Genomic DNA, 11,944 nt, shown 5'->3' with positions numbered 1-11,944 from the left:
AAAAAATCATAAAAATGATTCTTGAAGCAAGAAAAAGCAGTGAAAAGCTTGCAGAAAAAAAAAGAGAGAGTATATGCAAAAAAAAAAGAAAGAGCAAGCAGAAAAAGCCAATAGCCCTTTAAACCAAAAGGCAAGGGTAATAAAAAGGATCCAAGGCTTTGAGCATCAGTGGATAGGAGGGCCTACAGGAATAATATCCTGGCCTAAGCGGCTAAACCAAGCTGTCCCTAACCATGTTCTTGTGGCGTGAAGGTGTCAAGTGGAAACTTGAGACTAAGCGGTTAAAGTCGTGATCTAAATCAAAAAGAGTGTGCTTAAGAACCCTGGACACCTCTAATTGGGGACTCTAGCAAAGCTGAGTCACAATCTGAAAAGGTTCACCCAGTTATGTGTCTGTGGCATGGATGTATCCGGTGGTAATACTGGAAAACAGAGTGCTTTGGGCCACGGCCAAGACTCATAAAGTAGCTGTGTTCAAGAAACATCATACTTAACTAGGAGATTCAATAACACTATCCGGATTCGGAGTTCCTATAGAAGCCAATCATTCTGAACTTCAAAGGATAAAGCGAGATGCCAAAACTGTTCAGAGGCAAAAAGCTTCTTTACTACGAGTTTGTGTGTTTTTCTGTGATTTCAGGTATTTTCTGGCTGAAATTGAGGGACCTGAGCAAAAATCTGATTCAGAGGCTGAAAAGGACTGCAGATGCTATTGGATTCTAACCTCCCTGCACTCGAAGTGGATTTTCTGGAGTTACAGAAGCTCAATTGGCGCACTCTCAATGGCGTTGGAAAGTAGACATCCTGGGCTTTCCAGCAATATATAATAGTCCATACTTTGCTCGAGATTTGATGGCCCAAACTTGCGTTCCAAATCAGCTCAAAACTGCCCGGCGTTAAACGCCGGAACTGGCACATGAATGGGAGTTAAGCGCCCAAACTGGCATAAAAGCTGGCGTTTAACTCCAAGAAAAGTCTCTACACATGAAAGCTTCAATGCTCAGCCCAAGCACACACCAAGTGGGCCCGGAAGTGGATTTTTATGTCATTTACTCATCTTTGTAAACCCTAGGCTACTAGTTCTCTACAAATAGGACCTTTTACTATTGTATTTTAATCTTTTGATCATTTTCGATCTTAGGATCATCTTTGGACTTCTAGTTCTTAGATTATTGGGAGGCTGGCCTCACGGCCATGCCTAGACCTTGTTCTTATGTATTTTCAACGGTGGAGTTTCTACACACCATAGGTTAAGGTGTGGAGCTTTGCTGTACCTCGAGTATTAATGCAATTACTATTGTTCTTCTATTCAATTCAGCTTGTTCTTATTCCAAGATATTCATTCGCACTCAAGAACTTGATGAATGTGATGATTATGTGACGCTCATCATCATTCTCACTTATGAACGCGTGCCTGACAACCACTCCCGTTCATCAAGTTTTTGGCGCCGTTGCCGGGGATTGATTAGATCAACAATGATTAAGTGGGTGAGAAGTCTAGATCAAGCATTTTCTTTGTTTTTGTTCTCTGTTCTAAGTTGAAACCAAGGTGTTTGTGTTTTTGCCTCACTAAGAAATTCTGTCTCTGTGACATGACTTTCAATTTTCAATGGTGTTGTGTTTTGCAAAATTCAAATGGAGTTCACCTCATCTTTTAGTCAAACAAACTTCATGGGATATTGCCCGCCATCACAATATGATTCAAGTCAGTATTCTAATTATGGTTGGGAATATCACCAGGAAGACACAAATTCTGAGCACTCCAATCCATGGAGATTTGCTTCAGAACCCCAAGATGAGCAAGAGAATTATGAGGTATATCAACCACCACCACAAAATGATTCATATCATTATCCTCATGGTGGATGAGAGTATCACCAAGAAACTGCAAATTCTGAGCAGTCAAATCACATGAAAAATTATCCACCCTCACTTTCCAGTTTCTCATTTGAAAATTCTTCATCAATTAACTATGCCTCAACACAAAATCCATCCCATGACTCACAACCAACACAAACTTCCACAAGCCAAGGACTCTCAAGGATTGAGTCCATGCTCAAAAGATGTTGGGAGGAGGAAAAGAAATTCTGGAAAAGAAAAGAGAACTTCTTCACAAACATGGAAGTGCACGTAGCTCAAGTGGTGAGTGCAACGAAAAAGGAGGAAAAACAAGAGGAAGAGGCTACTGCATCAAGTGAAATTGCAAAGAAGGAAGAGGTGGTGGAAACATTTGAACCTAAAGCAAGAGGCTCTTAATGAAGAAATCACTCCAATAATCACACAGCAACCAAGTCTTGAATCCAAAGAAGTGAAGGCAATTAGCAAGAACACCAATTCTGTCCCTAATCCAGCAAACAAGGGACACTAGCTGAATCTTTCCCTCCTTTGAGGTCATTCCTCTTAACAAACTGGAAGAAGAGGAAGAAAGTGAAGAACAACATGTCAAGCTAATGACACTAAAAGAGCACTTGTTGGGAGGTAACCCAACCATAGGTATAATTTCTATTCTCTGCTTTGTTTTCTTTCTTTGCTTTGTTTAAATTCAATAAATTCGCATATGGTTACATTCTAAGTTTGGTGTTGCCATGCAACACATTATTTTCAATCTTTTTGGATGATTGCATCAAATAAAAAAAAAATGAAAGTGACACACCAAGATTCTAAGTTTGGTGTGCCACCTATTTTTCTATGCAAATCATTCAGCAACACCACTTGTCTGCATGACTATAATGTCTTTGCAGTGTTAATTTTCTTTTGGTTTGATATTTTGTTATTCTGTTTACTTTAGTTAATTCTTTTTTTAATGCTTTCATTTTAGTTTGCTTATTTACTGTGTTTGTTAATACATTACCAAGAGAGCTTTATTAATGACAGATTCTTGGCTTGGTGATTGTATTCAACAAATAACAGTTTCTTTTGTTTAGTTTTAGTTCAAATAAATTGACATAGGGTTGCATTCTAAGTTTGGTGTTGCTATGAAACAAAATTTGGTTCCAATGCTTACTAGATACTTACATTAATTTCAAGTGAAAGTGTCACACTAATTTTGGTGTGCCACTTATTTTTTTATGCAATGTATCATGCACACCCTCTTATGTTTGCAATCAAAATGTCTTTGTCTCTTGTGCCTTGATTGTTATCTTTAATTTTTGCTTGCTTGCAACACATGTAATGCTAACATTTCATTATGTAAGACATTCATGATCTATCTTAGCCCCATAGCCACTATTCTAATTATTGCTTGAGGATGAACAAGCATACTGAGTTTGGCAAGGGAAGGGAAGAATAGAAGGAAAAGGATAACATTAGAGAAGATGAATTACAAGCTTGTAAAGTTCCTTTTCCTCTCATTTGTTCTAGCACTCTAAATTTCATGATTGTCTTTATATTCTCTGTATGCATGTGTGGTATGAATAAGCATAGCTTGAATTTTGATTGAAACATGGTGTTGTGACATTATAACTACCAACTTGAATCCTATGAATTCAAAAGCAGTAAAGCATCATGATCATAAACAAACAAGGAAGAATCGCCAACTTCAAGAGAGGTAAAATCCTTTTCTTAGACACTTTGCAGTATTCTTTTTGTTCTTTTCCTTCAATTTTTGCAATTTTTGTTCTTATTTGCACTTTATTTGGGTTGCTTGTATATATTTCTTTAATGCTTATAGTATTATGGTAGTAAATACTGGCATGTTGCATGTTAGATGGAATAATTTTGGTAAAACAACAAGAAATTTTCATGAAATCCTTTTTAGGGCATGCCATTGATTGAATTGAGAAATTGTTTCTCAACTTGCTTGAGGTATTCTTTTCATTGAACATAGGAAAAAAGCTAGAACAACATACCTCGTGAGATTTGAGCCTTAATTGTATGGTTGCACATCTTCAACCATAAAGATTGTTCTTGTGTGATTATACTCCTTTTATGATTGTAATCTTTGATTTGCATGAATCTATACATCCATTATTTTGTGTATGTATGCATGTATATGATTGAGGCCATTGTTTCAAAGAGCTCACTTACCCAAATAGCCTACCATTTATCTTCCATTGTTAGCCAACTTTGAGCCTATGCTAAACCCAGTTGTTCATAATATTAGCACATTACAAGCCTTAAAGCGGAAAACAATAAATATCCCTATTTGGATCTTTGATTAGCTTAGGCTAGTGTGAATGAGAATCGTTCAAGTGTGAGAGTCTTGGGACATTGGGTGCATAAAAGGGTAGTTTTATATTTTCTATTGAAAATGTTGGGAATTGGATACATGCTCATGTATTGATCAATTGTGTAGACCTTATGCATTGATGTTCTCGTATGTAGAAAGAAGAAAAAAATGAAAATGAGAAAGAGAAAAGAAAAAAAATAATATGAAAAAAAAATATATACTTTTATAGAAAAAAAAGAGAGAAAAAAAAAGAAAGAGAAAAGCGATAAAGGGGACAAAATGCCCCAAAGTAAAGTTCAAATAAGATCAATGCATAAGTATTGTGAAATGGATGGAAAATACATGAGTATGTGAAAAAGTGAGGAATGGGTAGTTAGATTAGTACTTAATTGAATAGGTTATTATATAGGTTAGGTGGGAAAGTTTAAGTTAATCAAAGATGCAAATCCTAAAGTCCACTAGCCATATATGACCCTACCTTGACCCTAGCCCCATTACAACCTAAGGAAAAGACCTCATGATAGATGTATGCATGCATGAAATACATGTTGATTGTTAGAAGAAGAACAAATCTTAGAAAGCATGATTAGGGGAGAATTGAGAGAATCAACCCTAAACACTTGAGCGATCAGAGCGCAAATACTTCCGGTGAGGGTTCGATGCTCAATCCTTTGATTCCCGGCTCTTGCGAGCATTCCTCATGCAAGATTGTGTATATTGCATTTGATACTTAGAAATTGGCAAATCCTATGCATTGACCACCATCGTGTCCCATGTGCTAGCATATGTCATAAGAAAGCTGATTTGTTCCTAACCAAGTAGATAACAGCACTAGTCATAGTTGCATGCATATAAGTAGGTTGCATTTCGTGAGCCCTATACGTTTGTGACCCCTCGATCTTCTGTGTTTCTTTGCATTTTCCTAAGCATGAGGACATGCTAGAATCTAAGTGTGGGGAGGTTGACAAACCCCATTTTGAGGGTTTATCTTGTGCTAATTTCAAAGGGTTTATCAATGATTTCACACACTTTCTGCATGAAAATACATGGATTTGCATTCCTTTCCTAGTTTTGTTTCATGAATGAAAACATGCTTGTTTTGCATTAAAAGAGATACATCTCTAATCCTCTCTCGATGCCATTCGATGCCGTGACTTGTGCGCTAAGTGGTTTCAGGATATAGAGTAGGAACGGACAGGAAAAGAGAAGGAAGACGGGTGCAAGGAAAGGAAGCATGAGAATTGAAGCTTTGGAAATTTCCGCATGGGCGCGTGCGCGCACCTGACGCGCCTGCGCGGGTGAGAGCAACGTGAAGCCGAGACCAAGAGCCAAGCCACGAGCCGGCTTGAGTAGCGGCTAAGCCAGGATCCTCATGGACGCGTACGCGTACGTTCCGCCTCCGCGCATACTCCAGAACCGCACCCATGGCGCGCACGCGTACCTTGCGCGTACGCGCCGATGTTCGAAAATGATTTTTTTAAAAGTCACGTGACTCAGGCGTGGAGTCGGTTAGAGGTCCTAACTTTTGAGGAGTGCTTTGGCGGGAAAAGGCTTAAGAGGACCAAAGGGGCAAGGGTTGAAGGGACTTAGTTCATTTTTCTAGTTTTTGGAGATTTTTTAGTTAGTTACATTTTTAGAGAGAGAAACTCCAACTTCTCTCTAGGATTCATCAACTTCTCTCAAGTTCTTACTAGGGTTCTTCTTCATCAAAATTCTAGATTTTTACCCATTCCTTGGTGAGATCCATTGCAACTTTCATTTCACTTTGTTCATGTAATAGGTTTTCTCTTCCAATTTCTTGAAATCTTTTGAAATCATGAAAACCTTGAAGAAGCAAATACAATTAAAGCAAGAAAAGAAAAAGGGAAAGTATGAGAAAGTTGAAGGCTCTGAGTACCAATGGCAAGTTATTTGCTAAGTGCTTGTGGTGTTTATGTATCAAGCCAAATGCTTGAAAACAAAACACTTAGAAGTCAAGGCTAGGCTCAAGTGCAAAAGCACTCCCTCAAAGCTCAAGGTTCTGAGCATCAATGATTAGAGAGTCAAGAAAAGAAAAAAAATGATGAGCTTAATGAAGTCCTCTAATTCAAATGCTTGTGGTGCTTATGTATCAAGTGGTAATACTTGAAAACAAAGCATTTAGAAGTCGTAGCTTTGTTATTAACTCATGGGGCAAAGCACCCAAAAGGAGAAGCTAAAAAAAAAAATTTCAAAAGCTTGTTTCAAGGAAGAATTATAAGAAAAAGATTTCATAAAATAAGCTAGATAGAAGCATCAATCATTTACATCTCTTTTGTAATTGAAGCATGCATAGAAAACTAGCTAACCATGAACATTGAGTTGCTATTCTTCTTACCTTGGATTGTCAATCTTTATTGCAGGATTCTTTTCTTGCTTGGGGACAAGCAAGGTTTAAGTTTGGTGTTGTGATGACAAGTCATCATATACCTATTTTTCTATGCTGCAAAGAAGCACAAAAAAGGAGAAAAAAAGAGCTTTGGGACACACTTTGAAGTTGGAGCACACTTTGGAGCCTTAGGCCACACTTTTAAAAGCGTGGCCCATGACCAAATCAAGGAAGGAAGCAACCAACACGCACACTGCCCTGCTCTTGCCAAGGGCAGGGCAGAATCATGATGAAACAAAGTGAGGTTGGAGCAAATTTTCGCTAAGTTAAAATCTGGCCGCTCACAGCATGACCATGCCTACTTCAAAGGGCTATAACGTGAGCTACAGACGTCCGATTGATGTGCTTCCAGTTGCGTTGGAAAGCTGACATTCAGAGCTTTCGAACGATATATAGCAATTCATATTTGGCATACAATTGAGGCAGGAACGAAAGGCATCTTTAAGGGCCAAAAATAAGCGAAAATAAACCAATGTGCTTCCACCAAGGTTCGAAGCTGGAGCATCACCCCAAAGCAAAGTAGCGCTCATTTTTCTGCTCTGCCCTCTTGGATAGCAGGGCAATGTCGTGCTCTTCATGGAAAATCAAGGAAAATTGCTCCCCCAATTGCTTGCCATAAGAATCGAACACGGCACTATGAGGAAGCAAGAAACTAGGCCTTACTTTGGTGCCAAGAAAACCAAGGAAAAGAAGTAGCGTGTGCATCCACCAAGTTTCAAACTTGGAACTTCACTTTTGGAAACACTGCCCTGCCCTCCGCGAGGGCAGGGCAGCATTTTGGTGATGCACACACACGCACCAGATTGGCGCACCAAGGAAGGTCTCGGCAGCACCAGCAGCACGCACAGGCATGATTCTGGCGCACCAAAAAGTTTTGCCCTGCCCTCCACAAGGGCAGGGCAGCATCCTGCACGCACCAACGCACCACACGCACGCACCATGGGCCAGATGCATCATTTTCTGCCCTGCCCTCCACAAGGGCAGGGCAGCCTCCTGGGAGCAACATATGGGCCAAAATTCAATTTAATTCAATTCCTCACCAAATTAAATCAAAGCCAACCAAACCCATTTCTCCTCAAATCCAAAGCAAGCAAAGCCCACATCATCACTCAAAGGCACATGGATCAATTAAATTAGGATTTTCATTTTTGTAATTTGTTTTAATTTCATTTTCAATTTTTATTTTGTAAAGCCTATATAAAAGCATCAATTAGAGCTCGGAAAGGAGGCTGGATCCATTAGGGAGTAGTAGTAGTAGATAGCTCTCTCTTTGAGTTTTCATTTCTGTTTTAAATCTTGGGTAGAGAATTGAAGAAATTCTGTTTCAATCTCACCTTGAGATCTCTTGTTTACTTTTTCTGCATAATTGAAATTCCTTTACTGCTTCTTCTTTAATTTCTTGTCAATTGCTTTGTGAACATGGATCTGGGAAGGAAATTGAGATCTAGACTCTGCTATCTAGACTCTTGAGTCCTGAGATCCCATTTTCTTTTTCGGTTCTTCTGTGAACCCCTGCTGCAAATTACTTTCATTTCCTGTTTGAATGTTAGTTACTTCCAATTCATCTTCTACTTTATTAATTGTTGCAATTTACTTTCTCTTGCTGGAATTCTGAATTCCCAATCCTTAACTCCCCTTTTGATATTCAAGCAATTTACATTTCTTCTTATTTAAGTTTCTGCAATTTATATTGCTTGTTCTTTAAGCTTCCTGCCTATTTACATTCTGCAATTTAAGTTCACTACTATTTACATTCTGCTGCCACAATTCTCACTCATCAATGTTAGCTTGATTAAACTAATCACCCACTAAAGTTGCTTGATCCATCAATCCCTGTGGGATCGACCTCACTCTAAGTGAGTTATTACTACTTGATGCGACCCGGTACACTTGCCGGTTGGATTTGTGTGTTGGAAATTCATTTTTCCACAAAAACACCATCAAGTTTTTGGACTTTCTTGTTCTTTAAGTTTCAGCAATTTAATTATTCTGCATTTTTAATTCCCTGCCATTTACTTTCTGTTGGCTACACTTCATCCAAATTTACTTCAATGTTAGCTTGACTAAACTAATCACCCACTAAAATTGCTTGATCCATCAATCCCTATGGGATCGACCTCACTCTAAGAGAGTTATTACTACTTGATGCGACCCGGTACACTTGCCGGTTGGAGCTGTGTGTTGAAAATTCATTTTTTTCCATAAAAACACCATCAATCATCATTCTCACCTATGAACGTGTGCCTGACAACCACCTCCGTTCTACCTTAGATTGAGTGGATATCTCTTGGATCCCTTAATCGGAATCTTCGTGGTATAAGCTAGAATTGATGGCGGCATTCAAGAGAATCCGGAAGGTCTAAACCTTGTCTGTGGTATTCTAAGTAGGATTCAATGATTGAATGACTATGACGAGCTTCAAACTCGTGAAGGCTGGGCGTTAGTGACAGATGCAAAAGAATCACTGGATTCTATTCCAACCTGATTGAGAACCGACAGATGATTAGCCGTGCTGTGACAGAGCGCGTTGAACATTTTCACTAAGAGGACGGGACTGTAGCCACTGACAACGGTGATGCCCAACATACAGCTTGCCATGGAAAGGAGTAAGAAGGATTGGATGAAGACAGTAGGAAAGCAGAGAGACGAAAGGGACAAAGCATCTCCATACGCTTATCTGAAATTCTCACCAATGAATTACATAAGTATCTCTATCTTTATTTTATGCTTTATTCATAAATCATCCATAACCATTTGAATCTGCCTGACTGAGATTTACAAGATGACCATAGCTTGCTTCATACCAACAATCTCCGTGGGATCGAACCTTACTCGCGTAAGGTTTATTACTTGGACGACCCAGTGCACTTGCTGGTTAGTTGTGCGAAGTTGTGAAATTATGTTTAGACCATGGTATTGAGCACCAAGTTTTTGGAGCCATTACCAGGGATTGTTTGAGTTGTGAAAAGTAGAGATCACAATTTTGTGCACCACATATCATACCTTAGTGGATGCTCTGTTAGTCATGTACCTAGTTGCTAATTTTGCTGAAAGACCAAATCTAATTGAAATTATAGCTGTGATAATTCTGTTTGGTACATTCTAAATGCATGACCGGATTCTGTTTAGTGAATTGATGCTATTGCGTATTCATGACGTTTTAAAAATGAGATAGTCACATACACAGTCACTTGTTTTCTTTATATTTTTTAGCAATCTAAATTAAACCTTTTCAACTTTTTGCTTTTATGAACAAGGGCTGTATATGTCTAATTATTTTTCACTTTTCTAGATGAATAAGCAAGCTTCTCATTGTCAAATTGGTTATTCTCGTGGTACTGAATTTTGAGTGAATCTTATACTTTGAATACACTAGGACAATAACCAAAGTTTCTGGAATCAATTCACTTACATTGTTACACCTATGTTGTTTATGCTTTCATTGTTATCCATTCTTTCTTGTTGATTGCTTAGGTTGCTTGATTGTGGGAAAACTTCATTTCTTCTTGAGCATTTGACTGTTTTATACATGTTTTTCCTTAACTGAGTGTTTGTTCACCTTTGTGGCTTGCTGGACTACATCTTCCATCTTTCTATGAATTTTTATCTATTTCTCCTGAGTTGTATCCTATTTTTGTCTTTTTCAGGATGGCTCGCAAAGAAAAGGAAAAAGCCAATCCTTTGGCTCGTCCTCCTCCTGCACCTCCGAGTACTCAACCAGAAATGTTCATCAATGAAACGGACGAAGAACAGTACAAAAAACTAGAAAAGAGAGCCTTTCACTATAAGAGGAAGTTGAACTTACCGAAGAAATATGCGGACCAAATACTTGACAGACTAAATTTTCACCAATGGAAGTTTTTAGGATTCGACTCGGTGGAAATCAATGAACACCAGGTCAAGGAATTCTACAGAAATCTGCTTAAGAGGGATGCCACAAATGTTTTTCTGAGAGGTGTCACTCTAGACACCTCTGACCATGCTTTGGAGGCCCTATTAGAGATTCCGCATATTCCTCCAGCCCGTGACGCTTACCCTCACATAGCGACGGACTTGACATCGGGCAAGCTTTCGTTGGACGTCATTTTGAAAAATATTGGACTACCTGACGCCAAATGGAACTACAACAAAGGAGAAAATGCGATTTCACTAAGCATTGCATGCTCCGACTTGCACCCGGAGGCGAGGATCTGGCAGCAGATCATCACTGACTATATCCTGCCAAGCACGCATGCCACTCATATTCGCGTCCGTGTGGCCGTTCTTTTTTCGGCTATTTTGGAGGAAAAGAGGATCTTTGTTCTTCCCCTTATCAGAGACTCGATGTGGAAGGTGAACCAACAACAAAAATACAAGATTCTCTTCCCATCGATGATCACCATATTAGCCGCTTTATCTGGGGTAGAGAGACGCTTAACAGATAGGATGTCTATCTTCATCAGCAAACAGCTATTCCTACTATATGGCCAATATGAGGGACCGCCACAAAAGAAGAAGAAGACCACTGAGCTGACATCATCAGCAGAGCCTTCAGCACCTCCTGCACCTCCTGTGCCCACACCCCAACCTCAGACACCTTATGAGCAAGGTCAGGAGATCCTTCAGACCTTCCACCGTTTTGAGCGCTGCAACACTCGCCGCTTTCAGTGGATTATGGCAAAGTTTGAGGGTAGAGGCCCTGGGCCACCTCCTCCAAATACACCAGTGCCTGAGCCCGAGACCAAGGAGGCGGCACCGGAGGAGTCAGCAGCTGAAGTTGGCCAAGTAGTCGAGCCCCCTGACCAGAGAGCGGAAGAGCCCACGGCTGAGGAGGCAGCTGAATAGGCAGTTGAGGAGTCGGCAGCTGAGGCCACCGCAGAGCATTCCCATGCCATTATGGTTTATTAGCAGAGTTGATTACCCCGATCTAATTTTTTGGCATGGAGGACCGTGCATCATCTAAGTATGGGGGAGGATCTACTATTTTTTTGGGTGTAAACATTCTTTCCTAGACACTTTTCATTTAGTTTATTTCAGTTTTATTAAGCTTTTGTAGATATTTACAGCACTTTACCTTTTGCTACATATTGGTACTTTGGTATATATATTAGTTGTTTCTAGTATCTTTAGTATTGCACTTTCGTTTTGATATATAGATATATTGCACTTTATATTGCTTGGTATATAGCATAGATATGGATTGTGATTGGATGATGTGAATAGTATAGTGCCTAGTTCATTTTGTCCTAATTATTCATGTTACTTTTTGCTTGTTGAAAATTAGGAAAAGAACTAGGAAATTTTGAAAAATTTTGCATCCATCACAACATATATACATATAGGAAATAATTTTGGTGAAAAACAACAAAGATTTTCAAGAATTTTATTTT

This window comes from Arachis duranensis, chromosome 6 (genome assembly GCF_000817695.3).
Source record: "Arachis duranensis cultivar V14167 chromosome 6, aradu.V14167.gnm2.J7QH, whole genome shotgun sequence".
Taxonomy (NCBI): Eukaryota; Viridiplantae; Streptophyta; class Magnoliopsida; order Fabales; family Fabaceae; genus Arachis; species Arachis duranensis.
The sequence above is the reverse complement of the archived record's forward strand: the minus strand, read 5'-3'. Positions refer to the sequence as shown.